Source organism: Camelina sativa, chromosome 12 (assembly GCF_030686135.1).
Source record: "Camelina sativa cultivar CO46 ecotype springtype chromosome 12, ASM3068613v1".
NCBI classification, from domain to species: Eukaryota; Viridiplantae; Streptophyta; class Magnoliopsida; order Brassicales; family Brassicaceae; genus Camelina; species Camelina sativa.
The window spans coordinates 30,557,989-30,580,357 of NC_141891.1; the positions used below are offsets into that span (position 1 = coordinate 30,557,989).

Below are 22,369 nucleotides of genomic sequence, written 5' to 3' on the forward strand. Positions count from 1 at the left end.
TAAAATCGTCATTTTACAAAGAGGCAGAAGAAACCCTAGGTCAAGGTCCCACTATAAATACCTGATGTCATTGTAACGTCAGGAGATCTACTTTTTTTTTGGGCAATTAGAGAGGGAAGAGCTATTATTTTCGGATTAATTGCGCTAGCTCTTTAATTGTCATTTTCTGTAAACCCTTCTTGACTTCTACGTTAAATAAAAGGACCAGATCCGATTTATTCCCACCAAAATATTCGTATTGTTTACATTGTCGATTTCATACATCAACACTCTAACAAGTTAGAAAATATTGGCCAGTCTTTGAGGTTCTGCACCATCATAACTAGTTAGGCACAATCCGTCTCAAAGTGCTGGCAAGAAACACCTCGTGAAAGGATACTTTCCATAGCCTAAAGAAGAGCTTCTAATTCTGAATGTAAGGGAGAAGGACTTCGCCTAAGAAATTTTTCACCCAATAATAAGTTTTGATCCTATTCGTTACAACACAACCAACCCAAGCCAGAATTAACGTATGATGCTTTCCAAGAGCCATCTATCTGCACTAGGATACCAGACCCAATACCTTCAAAGGGTCCGAAGGAGCCGAAATAATTAATGGTAGGGATTGCGCCTCCTCCCATAATAGTTTTTTCACTCAGAAGCTGAAGAATGATCTCAGAAAGGCTCAAGCTACGTGCCTTGGAAAACTTTATTATTCTGTAGTGACCATAGAATCCAAGGCAGTTGAAACTGCTTATCCTGATCACACAAATTAGGGAAATCCCTCTAGAAAATAAAATCCAAATTCATGTACACCGAATCATAAGGAAAACCTTCTGGTTGAACTAATATCGGCGACAAATCCCAAACTTGGCGCGAGCGAGGACAATCAAACAAGGCATGGTTAATTGTCTCATTCTCATAGTCACACCTTTTATACCGAGTATTGCACTGGACGCCCCGATGAACCAACCGATCTATCACCGGAAAAGAACCAGAAGCAATTTGCCAAAAAAAATGTTTTATTTTAGGTGGGACTTGAAGTTTCCACTAAACATTAAACCAATGAATTATAATATCCAAATGAATAATTCAATACTATTTAACCAACAATACCAACAACATAAACCAAGTCATAGAACAATACATTAGCAACCTAAACAACCGTTCTAGACCACTACATTCCATTCTAGCAACCTAACAACACTATAGAACAATCAACCAAGCCTCTAGAACATCCTCCTCTTCATCGCCTTGATTCCATGATCACACTTTGCCTTTACCTGCACCACAAACATAAATTGAGATGCATGAGTATTTTCATAAACACTCAGTGAGGCAATCCTCATATCTATTGGGCTATACACACAAGCAATTGAGAATCTCCAACCAACAAACAACAAATAAACAATCAAACCAAGAAAAACATACATCAGCCGCGTCATGAAGGGTTTTGTCGACCGATACCCTCCGAGTGTTGATCAACACGTCCACCAGACAAAGGTTGCATCGACCAACACACACCCTGTGTCTCTATGCAGGAACCTTGCATCGACTGACACACTCTTTGTGTTGATCGACGCATGCTTGACATTTCTCGAAATCTCTAATCGCATCAACCGACACCTCCACATGGCATCGATCAATGCTCATAGGTTTCTCGCGTCGTCCTTGCACTTGCATCGATCGACACACTTCTTGCATCGATCGACACACGTCTTGCATCGATTGACGCAACTGCCGAGCACCATCTTCCTCGAAGCTCCAAGTCATATTTTCATCCCTAAATGCACCAATCTCGATCCAAAGCCACAAAGGAGTCTCACAAAGTCTCAAGTACCACGAAAACACTCCAACAAATCAAGGAATCAATGACACAACACATAAACATGAAAATCAGAGAATCTCAAGCTTAGATAAGCCATGGTCATGCGCTCTCCTTTGCAACAAGAAGATTCTGACCAAGACCAACGAATACACACTCTTAGCAAGCTTCTAACATTATCCTAGTTTTAGATCTCTCAAGAACAGCTAGAAATCTCCAAAAACTCACAAGAACTCTCAAGAACACTTTTCTCTCTTCTTTTTCTCTCTGGAACGACTAATGATCGGTCGTCCCAACCCTCAACTCAACTTCCAGCTTATAAACCCCGGTTTAGGGCTTTTTTTAACCCAAACCGTTTTAATCTGACGATTAAAGACAAACCGATCGAACCAGAATTTGGTTTTGTCAATTGATGCACCTAGTGTGTCGATCGACACACATCTGTAAACCGACCAAATCGGTTCGCGGTTGTTACAATTCTCCCCCACCAACATAGATTCGTCCTTGAATCTCGAACAACCATCATCCAAGGACTCCCGTGAAACCGTCTCCACGGTCCGTACCTCCTCCAACCGACCTATGAAGGTTACCTCTAGGCGATAGACTCACGTTCTAGGCATTATTTGCTCTCGACTTTTGGACTTTCCTTTACTCATACGTCTCAAACTTGAGTTTTTATTGGCTCCTCATCAGGCCTTAGCCTGGATGCCATAATATTGGCTCCTCATCGGGCCTAATCCCGCATGCCGTAATATAAAAGGGAAGTCCAATATTCATCTCGTGGGTCGCTACCCTACAGCGTGCCCTCGGATCGTCATCCGAAGTTGATATACCAGCCATACTCTAAAGCCACAAAGTCTCAGAATATGACGGTACTAGGAAAACTAAAGTCCTCCAAGAGTCTTTCAGGACTAACTGTCCTTAGAGCTAACAATTCTGAACACATCTGAGTCCTATCTCCTACCCAAGTCTCCCTACTGTGGCTCACGTAAAATATCACAATGTCCTACTAACCACATATCCCCTCACTGAAATACCTCATTACCACACAAGGATCATCAAAATGCCACAAAGGCCACCACTAAGGCCAACAAATATCCTAAACAGGACCGCCACAAAGGCCAACAATGTCTAAACAGACCGCCACCAAGGTCAAACAAATTTCCTAAACAAGATCGCCATCAAGGCCAAACAATTGTCCTAACAAGGACCGCCACAAAGGCCACACATCCCAAAGGACTGTCACAAAGACTACTCGTCCCAAAAGACCGTCACAAAGACCACTCATTCCAAAGGATCGTCATGAAGACCACTTGTCTCGAAGGACCCTCACAAAGATCACCCGCCCTGAAGGACTGTCATGAAGAACACACATCTTAAAGGATTGCCTAAACAGGCTACACGTCCCGAAGGACCGTCACAAAGACTATACATCCCAAAGGACTGCCTAAACAGGCAATATTGGCTTGCCCAGCACAAAGGCCACACAATTGGCTAAACAACATGCCACAAAGGCCACACAATGTCTCTAAAGACCGCCACACAAGGGCCACACAATGACTCAACAGTCCGCCACAAATGCCACACAAGCCCCACCAAATACTTACTTATTGACAAGCTCTGAATAATTTGAATATCCTCTGGATCCATAAACTATTGAAGAATAGGCAAATGACACTCCCTAGTGATCAGATTTATCAAATAATTAACCATTAATTTTGGATGCAGCAACCAAACCCTCCCATTTGCTGAGAGAGGATGATGATCAGGAATCCAAGGATCTCGTCATACCGAAATATTACACCAATAGCCTATCGCCCACCTAGCACCCCTTTCTACTAAAATTTTAGTCAAATAAATACTTCGCCAACCAAACAATGGGGAGTACGGCTTTGTGGCCAATACAAGGTGTTTATTCCAAAATAACCGACCCCTCAACACCCAAGCTAATAAAGAGTTCGAATAGTGAATTAAACGCCAATATCATATAGCTAACAGAGCATCATTAAAAGTATCCATATCTCAAAAACCCAACCAACCATCACATTTTTCTTACATAACTTATCACAAACAACCCAATGAAAGCCATGACATTTATCCTTAGAGCTCCAACTTATCTTGAAGAAGTTTGAAACAAGACATAACATGGGTCGGAAGAGTGAGACCTGTTGATTTAATCAGTATTTCCTTTATGTCTTTCATCAAATATTTCGCTGACTAGCCATTAACCCAGTCATCCATCCTATCCGAACATAGTAACCTTACTTCTGGAGCCTTCCAGACTTTTTGGCACGACTAAATAGGAGCCCATTCCCCCCTCTTTAGAAATACCCATCACACCTTTTAGTTGATCTTTAGGTGGAGTTGAAACATGCTTCCCAAACATGATAGAATATTTATTACGATTAACCTCTTGACATGAGGCTTCTTCGTAATTACCAATAATGTCCATGACAGTCTTACACTCCTCCTCTATCATCAAAGAACAATATGATAAATGGAGGGGCAGTCACGAGCTAACTTAATACCCGTTAATTTTTCCTCTCATTCTGCCTTTTTAATATTAGCAGTCAAAACCTCCGTACATGGAATAAACAAATAAGGCGATAAAGGATCCCCTGTCTCAAACCCCGTTGGGGGAAGAATATGACCTCGAGGCTGACCATTTAAGAGAACCTGATACAAAACCGAGCTTACACACCATATAATCCAGGTGATCCACTTATGATCAAAACCCAAGCGATACAGAACCGCTTCTAAGAAATTCCATTCTACTCGATCTTTTAATAAAGACCAGAACCTCTGATAAAATAGAGCCACCATGCCATCAAGACCGGGAGTTTTTTTCTGGATGCATAGCAAAAAGAGCTCTGTGAACTTCTGCCTTGGAAATCTCCTTGACCAACTTTCTATTCTTACTTTCCGTAATGAAAGGATCTACTTCCTGAACCATCTCTGAGTCACCACTCACAGCGGATTTGGTAAAAAGATCTGTAAATAAAGATGAAGCAATATGTTCCATACCCAAGTCTGACTCCTTCCAAGAATCATCAGTCCCATTTAATCCCACAATCCTATTTCTCACCCTTTTTGTTTTTACTAATAAAATTATATCATGTCATATTACATTTAAATAGAATTTTAAAATTAAACAAAACATATTAAGAAAATAAAATCCTTAACAAAAAATTTTTAATTTAAAAACCGACATAATCTCATTTAATTATAAAAACTAAAGCTTAATCCTTATTTATAAACTCAAACTAATATATAACCTCGTTTACAATTGTAACATTATAAAACTAATTAATCCTTCTTTTATAAACTCAAATCTACGTATAAATTTTAACACTATTATTATATTGTTATATGATGTATTTTAATTTCTTATATGAATATTATAGTTTTAATTTGTTTATTTTGTACTAGGCGACATATTTTTATGGTTAGAAAAATAGGGAGTGAATAAACGGGTTTACAAACTCAAGAAACTTTTGAATGTAATAATGAAGAATCTGTGAACAAGAATTAGTGAAACATTTTGTCGCTGAAGGGGTTAAGCGAACATGCTCTACCTATTGAAACAAGTCCATCATGCATGTTTAACGGGAATATTAGAACTTATTTCTCCTACCAACATACATGAATCAACAGTTTAGTCCGGTTTTTAACTCCATAATTCTGTCTACTATTCCAAATTATATATATTTTTCCGAACATTTAATTCATTTCACACAATAAATAAATTATAAATGGTTTTATTTTAGTTATTTACATACGTATTTCTGAACGCTGGTTAATTTCTTTTTATACATTTTTTACTATCAAAATTTCGTCTTTTTTTACGTTTCACAGATTCGCCCTCCAACATCTATATTTTGTCTGTAGATTGATTCTCTACTTAGATCAAACCTATTTCTTTTGTGTGTTTTTTTAATAATCTTCCTAGTCTATTTTCTATTATTAGTTACATGATTTTCTTGCTCACTTAAGCAGTTGAGCGCGAAAGAATCTTAGGGAAAATATCCAATTGTTAAGCTTTCTGAACATTTTTTTCTTTGGTGAAATTTTAAATTTATTAATCAACAAAAAAAAAATATTTACAAACGGTTTGTAAAAGATGTAAAAAAAACAGAGTATAAGCTGTAAAAAACAGAGCGTAACCAAACTCAGAGACTAGAAGAGACCAGTCCAGCGGTCCAAGAAAGGGCTGGTGTCGTTGTGGGGATGGTGAAGGCTTTTTAGCCACAGTGTGACTTCGTCAACGATCATACCTGTTAGGGCTAGGTAGCTGCGGTGGCTCGTATTATGGATATGTCAATTCCGTTCCCTCCATAAAAAGTATATGACTCTTTGGAAAAGCAGGCGGAGGAGAACGGTGTCAATAACAGGGGATGTTGGCGAGTGAGAGCCTGCAGAGACAGTGTCCAGTCTTGGTTTGGATGACGTTGGAGGAAGGGTGCACTCAGAGGTGACCAAACTGAAACCATATATGGGCAATAAAAAATGAGATGATCCCTCATCTAATTACGCTCACCACACAGGGGAGATGATTGGGTTTCCCCCAACTCAGCATACGTTGGCCAGTGGATAACCGATCACAGATCACAAGCCAAGCGATAAAAGAAACTGCAGGACTGCTTGCTTAAACCAGATAATACGAGACCAAGGTACGGTCAGCGATGTGGCATGAATCTGCTCCCAAGAACATTTCGAAGAGAAACTGGCACGGTACTTTCCCTATTTCACTTTCCACTCCACAATGTCAGGAACAAACATAAGAGATCGTGGGGGAACATGATTGATAGTTTCTGAAATAGCATGGTAGATGTGTCTGCGAGCACGTCAGAGGTGCCAACCCTGGGTGCTAGTGACATCCGCAAGAGATGCGTACCAAGGAATACCCAAGTGCAGCGGTCCCGTGTCTCCCACGACATCAATGAGACTCCCGTAACCTGTCCAATTGTCCCACCATAAGTGAGTCTGAATCCCACTGCGAATCTGAATTCTCAGGAAAGAGGCGAGACCGGTGAGGGTTCTCGAGAGGCGGACAAGGAACTTTGACGAAAGAAGATTCCTTTGATGAGAGACCAGTGGGACTATGATGGTGTGTTAGAGGAGACTTGGGAGCCAGAAGCGAGGATGAAGGCAAGGTTCAAGAAGTGGTTCGAGAAGCAGGTCGAGGCTTGAGCTTGCCTAACCTTGGTCCCAGTGTCGTGATGGTTAGAAGACCATGGCTGCAGCGGACGGAGTATTCCAGCCCATCTCTCTTGATACTTGGTCGCTTAGGGGTGGTTGGTTGTGCGACTAGGTACCAAGATAAGGTGGTGCTCGGGATGCGGGCTGTTGGCTTGGTGCTGATGTATCTTATTTTTTATTATGTATTTTCATTGAGGTTGTAACGATTATGATATTTTATGATTAATAAGATGAGTATTTCTTTATTTGATTGGTGTTGTCATGGGAAATAAAATAGCTCGGATTTCTATAAATGGAAAATTTCCATAATTAGAAGTTTCTAAAAATGGAAAGCTTTGTGGTGATCTTTGTGATGATCCTGCGGGATGTGTGCCTGGGTGGCAGTCTTTGTGAGGTTTAGAATCATGACATTGAGTGGTCGTGGTGACGCGTGTGCCCTGATAGGGGTATTCGTGACATTTTGTACCCTAACAGTGGTCTTGGTTACTGATTTCTTGGTGACGCTTGTTAGCGGTAGTGTTCTTAATGATGTTGTTGTACCCTGACAGTGGTCATGGTGACAGAGATCTTGGTGACGCTTGTGAGTGGTAGTGTTTCATTGTGATTTTTTGTGCTCTGATGGTGGTTTTTGTGATAGAGTTCTTTGTGACGCCGGTCAGTGGTAGTGGTCTTGGCAACGCCGGATACCTTGGTGGTGGCCTTAGTGACGCCGAATACCATGGTGGCGGACCCGGTGAAGTTTGTGGCCTTTATGGCAGTCCATTTGGACATTTTTGTGGCCTTGGTGGCAGTCTTGCGGGACGTTTGAGTGGTCATTGTGACGTGTTTAGAGTCTTTGTGACGTGTTTAGGGTCTTTGTGACATCTCGGTAGCCTTATTGGCGAGTGTTGGCCGTAGGACGTTGCGATGTTTCTGCGAGAGCCATGGAGGAAGGTCTGGTCAGTGTGGTACTCGGTCGAGCTCAGAATTATTGCTCTAGAGATATGAGATCTCGAACAACTCATGAGAGGACGGTTAGGTTCTTGTGTATCGTTATGTTGAAGGACTTTGTGGCCTGAGGGTATAATTGGTAGCGATGTAGGGTGATAGCCCGAGAGCAAGATTTGACTTCATGGATGTAAGAATTATGAACAAGTGAGTATGAGAAGAATATAGAATGAGATAGAATGATCAAGAGAGAAAGAGAGAGAGCGGCTAGGTTAGAATAGAGGAGAATGAGAGATTCTCATTCCTTGAATAATAATGACCTAGTTATAAACTATTTATAAGGATAAAATGGAGTTTATATAAGGAAACTACTAGAATGTATATTTATAATGTAAGAAGAACACGTTCTTGTATCATAAGGATAACACGTTCTAATATCATAAGGAGAAAATGTTCTTAGTGTGTTCATGTTCACACTCCCCCTCAAGCTTAACCATTTCGAACAAAGGTTAAGCTTGAAACTATGAACACCCACCTCATTAAAAACCTTAGTCTAGAAAACCCATTTGGGACAAAAACATAATAAGGGAAAAAGAGTATGGAGTCAATAGCTTAGGGTCTTCATATGTGGTCTGGTTAGATCCATAAGTCCAAGTTTGGAGTGTATATACTTGCAAACCTTGGGGCTTGCTGCTTTGGTGAAGATGTCCGCCAGTTGTTCAGAACTCTCGGTGTAACATTATAAGATAACTCCTAATTGAATTTTTTCTCTAACTTTGTGACAGTCCACTTCTATGTGTTTCGTCCTGTCATGAAACACTGAGTTTGATGCAATGTGAATGGCGGCTTCATTGTCACAATGCATTGTGATCTGCTTTGGAGTCTCGATGCCTAGATCCTTCCAGAGAGCTTTGAGCCACATGACTTCGGTCGTGAGCTTCCTCATTCCCCTGTATTCAGACTCTGCACTTGAGAGAGAGACCCCCTTTTTGTTTCTTACTCTTCCAAGTAACAAGATTTCCTCCAACAAAACGTGCAATAACCAGATGTTGAGCGTCTATCTTCATGATCCCCAGCATAATCTGCATCACAGTATCCTACCAGCTCTGGATTTCCACTACATCCCATCCATATGCCTTGTCCTGGTGATCCTTTGAGATACTTGAGTATTCGGCTCACCATCTCCCAATGATGTACTGTTGGCTTTTGCATATGTTGACTCACCTGGTTCACAGCAAAGCATATATCAGGTCGAGTTATGGTGAGATAAATAAGCTTACCTACCAACCGTCGATTTTTTTTACATCTTCGAAAGGAGCATCATTCAGCTCCCCCTTACGACTAGCTTTGTAGTCTTCTTCAAATAGTTTCAACTGGTTTTGATCCAAGTTTACCTGCCTCATTCAAAAGATCAAGTGGGTACTTTCTTTGCGACAAGAAGAGTCCTTCTTCAGGACGACAAACTTCTATCCCAAGAAAGTATTTTAGTTCTCCAAGATCTTTGATATCAAAAACTGATTTAAGATAGAGTTTGGTATCTTGAATACCTACCGTGTCACTCCCGAAGATGATAATATCATCAACATATATAAGAATGACCATAATACCTCTTTGGCTTGGATAAGTGAAGAGAGTGTGATCAGCTTCTGATCTTCTAAATTCTTTTTCCATCAATGTTGAGCTGAGTTTATGATACCAAGCTCTTGGAGATTGTTTCAACCCATATATGGCTTTCTTTAATTTAAACACCTTTCCAAGATCAATAGTGTCTTCAAGTCCTAGTAGTGGTTTTATATAGACTTCATCTTCTAGTTCTCCTTGTAAGAACGTGTTCTTCACATCCATCTGCCACAATTCCCAAGATAGATTAGTAGCTAATGAGAGCACTACTCTTACCGTGTGAAGCTAGCGAATGTGTCACAATAGTCTTTTCCATAAGTTTGAGTGAACCCTTTTGCTACAAGTCTGGCTTTATATCGTTCTATCTCCCTATTACTCATATACCTATAGTGAATATCCATCGAGATGTCACAGCTTTCTTCCCTTTTGGTAAATCAGCTTCGTCCCATGTGTGATTCTTCACCATTGAGTTAGTCTCATCTCCAACTGCATCACGCCAAACTATATGTTCTTTAGCTTCCTAATAAATTTGTGGAATCCAATGCTGATGAATTTGAGTGAGAAACGCTTGATGCTCAACAGGAAAATATGCCAGAGTGCATACAACTTATATAGTGTGAGCAACCGCCTGACTATTATAGAAGATGCGGGGATTTTTCCAGTTTGATGGAGCAGACTTGAGTCTTTCACTTCGTCGGAGGGGAACTTCAGTAGCCTCATCCTCTGTAGCCTCAACCTAAGTCGGGTGTTATTCCACATGATCTTCTTCCCCTAATGTAGGTTCTTCTCCCCCGGAAGCAAGATCATCCTCCCCGGATACAGGTCCTTCACCTAGAGAGTTCAATTCATCTTCAACTTTACCATAATCATATGCTTCTTGACTATGAGGACTATCGGTTCCATCCAGAGGAGAACATGGTTGGTGCAATGTTGTCGGTTCACTCTTAGACTCAACCAAACCATGATGTTGTAGAGGCTAAGGTTGATTGTTCGCAACTCCGAGCCTTTTAAGTATAATGCGGAGATTGTCTGCTCTGTCTGATGAAGAGTAGGGAATATCTTTCAAGTCCTCCCAGTTACTTGTATCATAGAATCCCTTAGATTCTAAGAACTTGACATCTCTTGAGACCATAACCGTCCTAGCTTCAGGTTCATAACACTTATATCCCTTTTGAGTAGTCGAGTAGCCAAGAAACATGCTTTTGACACTCTTAGCTTCAAGCTTGTCATGCTGTTCACTTGGTTTTAAGACATAACATACACATCCAAATACACGTAACTGATTGATAGACGGTTTAATTTTGTTAAGTACTTCAAATGGAGAGATATCACTCAGTATTTTTGTTGGAGTTTGATTGATCAGGTAGCATGCTGTTACAATGGCATCTCCCCAGAACTTCTTTGGTACATTTGTGTGGAATATCATAGATCAAGCGACCTCCATTAGATGTATATTCTTCCTTTCAGCTACATCATTTTGTTGGGGTGCATAAGGACAACTTTTTTGGTGAACAATCACATGTTCTCAAAATTTTAATCTTGGCATTATAATGGTTAGTCACATAGTTTTGAAAGTTTATAATAGCATCAAGAACTCTATCCTTAGAAGGAAGCAAAGTTAGCTAAGTATATTTTGATTTTTCATCAATAAAAGTAACAAAATGTTTCTGGTTTACACAAATGAATTAAGTCAAAACAATGCTCATACACACTACGAAGACATACTTCTACTCTGGTCCACTACTAGATAGGAACGCTTTGTAACATAAACTTAAGACAAGTTACACTTATGTTGTAAAAGAAACGGTTTCTTTGATGAATAAAATTTTACATTCATTCAAAAAAAAAAAAACAAAACAAAACAAAACAATGCTCATATATAGTTGAAGACTTAGGAAAAACAGTTTTGCAATGTTTACCAAGGATGCAAACTTCACAATCATTATTCATAAACGAAATACTAGGCAACAATAGTTCCAAAGCACGGAAATGGGGATGACCAAGTCTACCATGCCACACTGAACTATTAGCCTTATCAATTATTGACTTAAAACATGAAGAAAGGGAAGTAGATAGGTTTGAATCCTCAAGCACATAAAGATCATCTTTAGTGGTTCCTTTGCCAAGCACTTTACTTGTTTTAATATCTTGAAAATAAACATCTTTAAGGCCAAATATTGCATAACAGTTAAGATCATTAGTCACTCTTTTAACTGATAACAAATTAGAGGTAAAGCTAGGCATATAAAAAGCTTTAGAGGTTTTATCAAACAATTCCTTCAATAGGTATTTTATCTCCATTGGCTATGATCACATTTTCTAAAGCCGGTTTTATATCCCTAATTAGCTTAGAATCACTAATCATATGGTGAGAGGCTCCAGAATCAACAATAAGAGGTTTCATAGCATTGATAGTAAGATAGGCGTCACCAGAAGACTCTTTTAGAGCCTTGATGAGTTCATCAAGATCAGATTTTCTCACCAACTCCGAGGATACTGCTAATGCTGATCTGTTTCCTTCAGTGATTTGAGTAATCATCGAAGCTTGTGCTTAACCATATCCACTCGCTTGATTTTCTCTTGGATTAGTTCCTCTTGGCCGAAGATGCGGATGGAGAGCCCAAAATTTTCTCCTTGAGATGTCCAGGCTTCTTGCAATGATCACATATGAACCGGTTCTGTCCATCATTTCTATAGTAGCCCTTGTTTGCAACAACTACCTCTCCTTTGTTGGCTGTGATAAGATCGCTTTTTGCTCTAAATAGACCAATGGAACCATGCTCCTTTTGAATTTGATTACATACATCATCGAGACTTGGAAGCTTGTCCGAACGAAAGATATGCTTGATGAGGTCATTGTTTGACAAGTTCAACGTCAAGAGCAAGCCAAACACCTTCTCTTGTTCACGACGTTCATTTAGAACCACTGGACCCACAGAGTTAGGCCTTAACATTTCCAACTCTGCCCAAAGAGATCTGAACTTCCCAAAGTGTTTAGTAACTCCATGTCTTCCTGGTTGAGATTTTTGATTGCTCTCTTTACCTCAAACACACAACTCATATTAGAGACATTACCAAACACATTTTGTAGGGTATCTCAAAGATCCTTAGCTGTCTCACAATATGAATAGGACTCAAGAATCAGAGCATCCAAGGAATTATGGATGAAGGCTAAAACACTTTGGTTCTCTTGGAACCACTTGTCGTTGTCACACACAACGATCTCATTTCCTTCTTGTTTGGTCGTTGCCTCCTTCACAGCTTCATTACTCTCAATGTGCTTCCAGTGCCCGCGACCGCACAGTGTTGTCTTTGTGGTCCTTGCCCATAGAAAGTAGTTTCCACCTTTGAGTGTAACAGAGATGATTAGGGTTTTGCTGAGATCCATGATGAGATTCTGGTGCAGAAGATGAAGAATTGAGAATAAACACAATAAGAGCGTTAATGCTATGATACCATGTAAGAATTATGAACTAATTAGTATGAGAAGAATAGAGAATGAGATAGAATGATCAAGAGATAAAGAGAGAGCGGCTAGGTTAGAATAGAGGAGAAGGAGAGATTCTCCTTTCTTGAATGATAATGACCTAGTTACAAACTATTTACAGGGATACAATGGAGTCTATATAAGGAAACTACTATAATGTACATTTATAACGTAAGAAGAACGCGTTCTTATATCCTAAGAAGAACACATTCTTGTATCATAAGGAGAACATGTTCTTATATCATTAGGAGAAAATGTTCTTAGTGTGTTCATCATGTTCACACTGGATACTGTAGCTTGAGGGTTGAGGCCCGATAGCGAGCCGGTAAGACTCGAAGGTTGAGACCTGAGAGCGGGGGAAATGCATGACTTGATAGGGAATATTATCATAGACGCGGGTTATTGGCCAGATTGAGTCCTCATAGTTAGTCGGAGGATGTGCGAGCCATGGTGTTGGTTGCATGGGAGATCATTGACTGTTGGTCTTGGTGATAGATTCAAGGATGAATCTGTGCTGGTGGGAGAGAATTGTAACATCCGCGAACCAAAAAATGGAGTTTTGGTGGGTGTGTCAATCGACATAGTGGTGGTGTCGATCGACAGAATGAGTAATCAGATGTTTGATTCGATTTCAGGATTCTCGGTTCAAGTTGGTTTGGTTTGTGGTCGTATTTAAAGTGGGAAATCGACATTTTTGGGTTAAGAAAACCTATTTGTCGCCTCCTTGGTGTAGAAAAGATAGAAAGCGTTTCCCAAAAGTTCCTGAGAGTTCCTGAAGCTTTTGTCCCTGTTCTTGTGAGTTTTTGGCTTGAAGGTTGGAGATCTAAGGCTGACAACGTAGGAGAACCTTGTGGTAATGTGGTTTCGTCATTTGTTGGTGAGATCTCACTGTTTTGGCAAACGTGAGTGCATGACCATAGTTTATCTAAGCTAAGGACTCTGTTTTCTGTGATTTGTGTGATATGTGAATGTTTTCTTGTGAGTTCTATGTATTGTTCGTGACTCCTGAGGCATAGATCTATACCTAGGATCGTGTGGGGTGGATAGGAGAAGCATTGAGGCGAGATTCGGAGTTCCTGATCGTGAAGAGGCAATGCTCGACAGGACTGTCGATCGACACAAGTCTTGTGTCGGTCGACAACTGATGCGATGAAACAACCTTTCCCGTTTTTTTTTAAACAATAAATACAATACAATTAAGCTATTGAACCGGATGAAGAAGTAACACATCAAGGAGTTCACTCGCCACTCGCCATTAAGAACCAAATGTGCAAAGTCCGGGTTATTGGTTAAGATCTATCCGAGGTTGGGGTTACTATGGCAAGAGGAGAAGGAAAGAAGTTAGACTCCCACAATGATCTAGAACCTTCTAATCTAGCCATTGGAGGTGTAGAGAAGGAAAGATCACATAGTAGGAAAGTGTCTCTCTCTCTTTATGTCCCTATCTTATGTTTCCTTATTTGTAAAAGGGAGTTTCCCTAGCTAGCTCTCCTATTTAAGGCAATCCTCCCATCTACTAGGCTATACACACAAACAATTGAGATTCAAATGTTTAACAAACATCAAATAATCACAACAAACCAGGAAAATCATGCAACATACAAGTTGGTGTCGACCGACACCAGAGTGGTGTCGATCGACACTTGCCCAAACATGGTGTCGACCGACACCAGGTTCCGCAGACGCGTTCTGCTCGAACCCGATCGTCGAATCTTCATTCCAATCCATCCAGAACTCGTTCGAAGACCACATGAACCAACAAGAACCTCAAATCAATCAAAACAAACAAGAAAATACCAAGAACAACACCAAACAAGCAAAACATAAGAGATCTCAGGCTTAGATCAGCCATGGTCCTGCACTCACCTCTTTTTCATGAAGATTTGGTTAAGAACGGTGGAAACAACACCTCAAGAAGCTTTTCCTTCGTTCCCAGCAACAGCTCTCCCTTCTACAGCCACATATCTTTCCAAACAACAAGAACAAACCCAAAAACCTCACAACTCAGCAACTCCCTCTTTTCTCTCTTTTCTTCTGCAAACGGCAACAAAACACCCTCTAAACCCTCAATCTGTCGCTTCCCACTTATATATTCGGTTTAGGTAACCCAAATAAACCAAACCAGCCTGAAATCACGAATTAAACAATCTGGTCGAACCAGAAAAGTTGGTGTCGATCGACACACCCCTGGTGTCGATCGACACTTGTCCCCAAATTTCATTATTTGGTTCGCGGATGTTACAATTCTCCCCCACCAACAAAGATTTGTCCTCGAATCCCGCAGCACGGTCCATCTGCAAAGGGCCTCCGTGCCAACGTTAACACGGCCCGCACGTCCTCCGGCCGGACTGACAACCGTCAGCCAAGGTTTTCCCGTGCAACTATCGCAACAGCCCGCACACCTCCAACTGAACCCCCGATGTCTCTCTCTAGTCAATATACTCACATCAAAGATGTTATTTGCTCACAACTCAGTGCTTCCCTCGTCCGCGGTCACTCACACTCCCCCTGCTCTCAGGTCGCAACCTTCGAGTCATACCGGCTCACTGCCGAGCCACGGCTCACAGCTACGGTATCCAGGGAATCTCAAAATCCCGCTCTTGGGTCGTCACCCTAAAGCGCGTTCTCGGATCGTCATCCGAAGCAAATATACCACTCCCACTCTCTGGCCATAAAGTCCATTGAGCTATCGGTATCACATGAGTTGGACCCACACGGCCTTGAGCAAACAAGTATGATGTCATCGAGTATCTCCCGACTAGATCTACCTCAACACTTTCCATTAATAGGCAAGCTTTAACTGTTCATAAAACTTCCGATTTTTAGAACCTGCACATCTCGTAGCACCGTGACATCACCAATCAAGAATCCATGAGAACTGATCATTTCATGACTGACGACTCATCCGGTCAACCTTTAGCATTCCCGCCACTCCATGCATTTCATATCCCCTTTTCAAAATAGACAAGTCCTAACTATTCATAGAACTTTCTATTTATGGAAACTTTCTTTTTCTCGAACTCTACTTCCTTTTGCAACGACACTTTCCATAACTAGCAAAGCTCTAATTCCTATAAAACTTTCCTTTTATAGCAACCTTCTATTTATGGAAACTTTCCATTTATAGAAACCTTCTATTTATGGAAACTTTCCATTTATAGAATTCTTGAGCTATTTTCTTTCCACTGGTTTCACAATTCCCAAATTCAAAGAACTCCAATCTTTATTAAAACCTCAAATGCAATAATCGTTTACACTCCAAACGAAAATACATAATGAAAGAAAGAAACCAAAAACTAAAACTAAGCGCCAGAAAGGGCACCCGGTCCTAGCCCTGGGCATTCGGGTTTCGGGTTTGGGTTCGGGTAGAACCCGATTGGGTTCGGGTTATTGGGTATAGGAGTTTAGTACCCGAAAGGGTAAATCTTAAAAATCGGTTTCGGTTTGGGTGGGTTTTTTCGGGTTCGGGTCGGTTCAGGTTAGAATTCTTAGACCCGGAAAAAAACCCGAAAAATATTGGTTCCATGTCAGTTTGGTTTATGCCTACCCGAATACACTAATTTTCTACCCGATTCTACCCGAAAACCGGAAATTTGCCCTTATAAACCGAAAACCGGTTTATACCTGAGACTAAGTGACCTGCAAATTGATTCTACACAACACAAGTACAAGCACTTATTCCTGCAAATTTGACACCAATACTCAATAGATAATAATAGAATTCATCCATGAAAATCCAACATTCCAAGTCATACAAATGGGAGAAACAGTACTAGATAGCAGAAATTAAAGAAAAGTTCTCAAATTCTTGCCAAAACAACAAATCCAAGTCTAGGACTATGGAAAACATCAAAACAAATAGTAAGAAACTGGAAAACAAAACACAATGATGACTTGGTTTTGCTCTCCTTCTGGACCTAATACAATAAAAACCAAAGAACAATATTAATCCATTGGTAGACTGAGAGAACAATATCAATCCATTAGTCGAGACTCGAGTGTATAATATTAATACCTCAGTAGCTCATTCCCTTGATCAGTTTTTCTACTGATCTTTCAGTCTTCGAAAATGAAACCAGGATCAAACTCTATCAAAGAACATAAACAAAACAAGGTTAGAAAATAGAAATCAATAAATCATAATTTGTGAAGTATAACTCAGAAATCAGAACTATAAGAATCGATAATTACCTCTCATAAGCTCATCTTGCAACTCTAATTCAGCAAGCATCTGTTGAATGGTTGAGACTCCTCTTTCATTGATATTAACCTCATATTTTAACCATTGCTCAGTACACATCAAGACTTCAATGGTGTAATCTGTCAAACAGCTTCTGCATGAATCTAAAACTCTTCCACTTGTGCTGAATGCAGATTCTGAAGCTATCGATGACACTTGCATAGCAAGTATATCCTTAGCTATTAGAGATAGAACCAAAAACTTTCCACTATTGACTTTCCACCATGACAGCAAATCATACTCTATGCCACTTATAAGATTTGGCTTCTCCACATTTTCTTCCAAGTAAATCTCCAACTCATTAGCTGAATTGTGAATTCTTGTTTCCATAACAATCTCATTCCATACACTGTCCATTGGTTCATAGGCAACACGATTACCAAGAACAGTTCTCTCAGTGAATCCACTTCCAACTTGCTCTTGAGACTAATATCCTCCTAGTCCTTGTTGTGATTGAGACTGAGATTGAGAAGATGATCCACTAGTAGTTCTAATCACTGAACTGCTATACTCATCATAAAGATCCTTCAAGATCTTTTTGACTGAATCATAAAGATGAGTAGCCTCTGCAGTCTTTTCGCCGTAGAGTGTATCAAAACAGAGCTTCAAATAACTCATCTTCTTCCTAGGATCAAAAACTGTACCCACTATCAACAGTTTGTTCATTTCCGTCTTATCCCCAAATGGATCCCAATACTTCCCCAACTTTTTTAACATACTTGAAGCTTTCGTCTGCAGTTTTTCCTCAACTCCAGAACTAACACTTAACGCCGTAATGGTTTTAGTAATGGTGACTATCTCATTGTAGATTTTATGAGAGGCAACACTAGTTGAAGCTGAAAGAACCAATGTAGACTTGTAAAAAATGATAAGAGTCTGAACCAACCTCTCAACTTCATCCCAATGATCTCTAACTGGTGGTCCAATCCTTTTCTTTCCATCCACCTTTTCCTGAAAATAATCATTGTAGGGTTTATCTTCAGCCTCCATCTTCTCAAATGCCAGTCTGAACTTTAGAGCTTGTTCTAACATGAGGTAAGTTGAATTCCATCTTGTCTTCACATCTAAAGGGAGGCTTCCTCTTTTGATCTTTCCGGTGTCAACTCGGAAGTCAAACGACTTGAGTCTGTTTGTTGAAGACCTCACATATTGAATACCATTCCGAATTGCAGACACACTGCTATCTATCTCTTGCAGACCCTCCTTCACAATCAAATTCAGAATATGAGTAGCACATCTCAAATGTAAATAATTTCCTTTCAAGACCATTGAATCATCTCCAATCTGCTTCATTGCTTCCTTGAATTTCTTCCTCGCTGAACTATTAGCTGTAGCATTGTCCACAGTGATGCAAAAAACTCTCTTTATATCCCACTCAGCCAAACAGCCAAGCAGAACCTTAGCAATCGTTTTACCTTTATGATCATCAACATTCTTGAATCCTATGATCATCTTCTTTAACCTCCACATAACATCAACAAAATGGGCTGTTATTACCATGTAGCTTGATCCAGTAATCGGAGCAACCCAAATATATGTCGTCAATGACAATCTCTGCTTGTTCTGTCCTAAAATCTTCTTCATAGCTGCTTTCTTTGTGGCATACATCTCATATATGTCTCTTGTGGCTGTTCTCCATGAATGAGGCTTATACAACTGAAACTTAGAGCAGAAATGTCGAAAAGCTAAACTCTCTACAAAAGACAATGGTAATTCCCCTATAACCAACATCTCATTAACAGCCTCTCTAAAGATTGATTCAGAAACCTTACTAACAATTAAACTGCCACCAACACTATCAGGAGTAAACACAGTTTGAGTTTTGTCTTGATTAGCACTCGCCCATACCTTGTATGCTTTGCAGGTTTTTCTGATATGATTCTTCAGAGTGGAGGTTCCAGACTTGGTTGCACAAGCCATTTCTTTCTTACAGTAATTGCAGTTGCACTTGTCCGGATTTGCTGACTGTTTGGTGAAGTGTTCCCAAACCCAAGACCTTGTCTTCTTTATCTTTCTCCTTTCTTTATCCTCATTTTCTTTATCTTTACCCTCACTTTCTTTATCTTTCCCCTTTCTTGTCTTTCCAGAGATAGGCGTTTGAACATCAGCATCATCATCTGTTGAAACATCTATCATCGGATCATCATTGTTTGCTAGATTATCACAAGAAGCCATCTGCATCAGCATGAAGTAGAAGTTTTAAATAAAACAGTCACAAGGCACAAAGCGTTAAGTTAGAACTAGAATAGTACAAGTTATAAGACAAAATGAGGAAAAATCGAGAATCAAACAAGTTAGACACTTAGACACATCTAATTCTAATATGAGATGAGACCATCTAATCCAATACCCAAAAATCCAACATCTAATTCTAACATGATTTAATACCCAGAAATCGATATATAAAACTCGATTAAGACTAAACTCATCAGTCATCAATGATTAAATTTGGTTTGAATCACAAATAGAAAAATGAAAAACAGAAAAGTAGAAAACAATAAGAGACGGTGGTGGTGGAATTTACCTCCGATTGGTTTCTTGACAAGGCGGAAGGTGGAGAAGTGACCTCCGGAGATTGAATGGTTTGAGTTAGGGTTTCCAGGTTTGCGTTTGATAATATATTGACCATAGACATTAAGAAAGGCAACAAAAAATTCGATAATCGAGGCTAGAAGGAAACTCAATCGACAATCCTGCCTAACCCTAATTCCCCATGCTCTCATTCTCATAGGCTCATATACCGCGGTGCTGCCCAACATTTATGAAGGGTTATAGAAAGTTCAAAGTAGAAACTAGAAACCGAAGGCTATAGGATTAATGTTTCGGGTTTTCGGGTTACCCTTTCGGGTATAGGATAAAAACCGAAACCGAACCCGTAACCACGGGTACACATATATAGAAACCGATGGTGTAAAAAGCCTAGAACCGGACCTGCCCGAAACCGGGTTTTTTGGGTCGGTTTCGGTTCGGGTGCTTGGATCCGGTTTTTTTGCCTAGGGCTACCCGGTCCTCCCTTCGGCTGTGCTACAACCTCCATCATCTGCCTCCACTTAGGACAGAAAGGCCTGATATGCCCCTCCTCCCCACAATGATAACACAATCGACGATACTCCTGTGAGTCACCTTTTATAGGACAGCTTGCCAACCTGTGATACGTGCTCCCGCACCCATAGCATCCCTGACCACATGGGTTTGCCACCGTCATCTCTTCCCGCCTCCTCTTGCGCCTTTGCTCCGACTTGCTATCCTTGCTTGGAATGCTCGGCTCCAATGTCTCCTATGTCTGAACCGCTCGACTGACCACCACTAACTGTGACCTCAAATCATCCTCAATCCCGGCTGCAGTCTCCACCAGCTCCGCCCTCGTAGCATAGCTCCTCACCCTGCACCGAGTCCTCAGGTCATCCCGCAAAGCCAACAGAAACCTCCACACCTGAGCTGACTCTGGCTCCAAAGCCCGGCCTGCATACACCACAAGCCGACTGCACTCCGCGTCCAGCTCCCGCACCGTATGGTTACCCTGAGTCAACCCCAAGAACTACGCCTCCATGCGATCAAGCGCCTTCTGTGGAAAATACTTGGAGTTAAACTCCCTCACAAAATCCACCCAATTCATCTCCCGCTTTACCCTTCGTGCCGTCACCGACCTCCACCACACACGTGCATCTCCTGTAGTGCACTGCCAAATCCACCCTATACTGGTTCGGACATTGAAGCGACTCGAAAATATCCTCCATCTGCTCTCTCCACTCATCCGCTGCACTCGGATCTGTGCCCTCCGAGAAAGACCCCGCTCCCACTCGCTGCAGCTGCACCATCATCTGCACATACTGAGCGTCCACTACCTTGGCCCCGGCTGCACACCTGCCTGCAAACCCACCACAGGCTGCACCGCTGGAACCTGCCCTCCAACCACTGGCGGCACAAGGAGTGTGTCGGTCAACACAGTGTGAGGACGACTCGATAAAACCTATGAGCATCGATCGATGCCATGTGGAGGTGTCGGTCGATGCAATTAGAGATTTTGGGAAATGTCGAGCATGCATCGATCGACACAAGTGTGTCGGTCGATGCAAGGGGGTCTGCATCGGTCGACCCAAGGTGTGTGTCGGTTGATGCAAGGGGGTCTTCATCGCTCGACACAAGGTGTGTGTTGGTCGATGCAACCTTTGCCAGTAGTCTGTGTCGATCGACACCAGGAGGGTGTCAGTCGACACCAACCTTTCAGTAGGCGGCTGACAGTTGCTTTTTTCTGGTTTGATTGTTTATTTGTTGTTTGTTGATTAGAGATTCTCAATTGCTTGTGTGTATAGCCCATTAGATGAGAGGATTACCTCACTGAGTATTTATAATAATAGTCACGCGTTTCAATTGTTGTTTGTGATGCAGGTAAAGGCAAAGTATGATCATGGAATCAAGGCGATGAAGAGGAGGATGTTTTTGAGGCTCGGTTTTTTGTTCTATGCTTCTATTAGATTGCTATAATGGAATGTAGTGGACTAGAACAGATGTTTAGGTTGCTGGTTTATTGTTCTATGACTTGGTTTATGTTATTTGATTCATTTGTTTAATGGTATTGTTTGGTTATTCTGCTGTTTGGTTTGAATATGGTTAGGTGGTAAGTGAGTATGGGATCACTAGATTATTATTATTATATTAAGAAAAATGGATCGTATCGTTTCAGTTTGGTGATACCCCGGTTTCAAAAACTTGCGAGAGGTTTAAAAGAATTGGTTTGGCCACCTATATACCAAAGTGCACTTATCTTTTCGGTCAAGAGTCCTGAGAGAACTTCAGAGTTAAGTGTGATTGAGCTGGAATAGTCTCAGGATGGGTGACCTTCCTGGAAGTGATTGTTGGAACTGTGTGAGTGAGGACAAAACACATGGAAAGATCATGTGGTGATTTGTAGGGATGGTAACAAGTCTTTAAAGCTTTCCGCACGTACCAAACCGACCGTCGAATATGGATGAGCTCACGGGCCTAGTGAGTAGACATTATGCCCTTTAACGAAAGTAGACCTATAGACTGGGATTGGACATGGGGTCACTAAAAAATGGTGGTCGGACATTACACTAAGTTTTTTTTTTGT

General features: G+C 40.9%; 1 pseudogene; it reads right to left on the reverse strand.

Moving 5' to 3' along the window:
• Window positions 1–17,093: 17,093 nt before the first annotated feature.
• LOC147931137 (zinc finger BED domain-containing protein RICESLEEPER 2-like) lies at window positions 17,094–20,482 on the reverse strand (annotated as a pseudogene).
• Window positions 20,483–22,369: the final 1,887 nt, after the last annotated feature.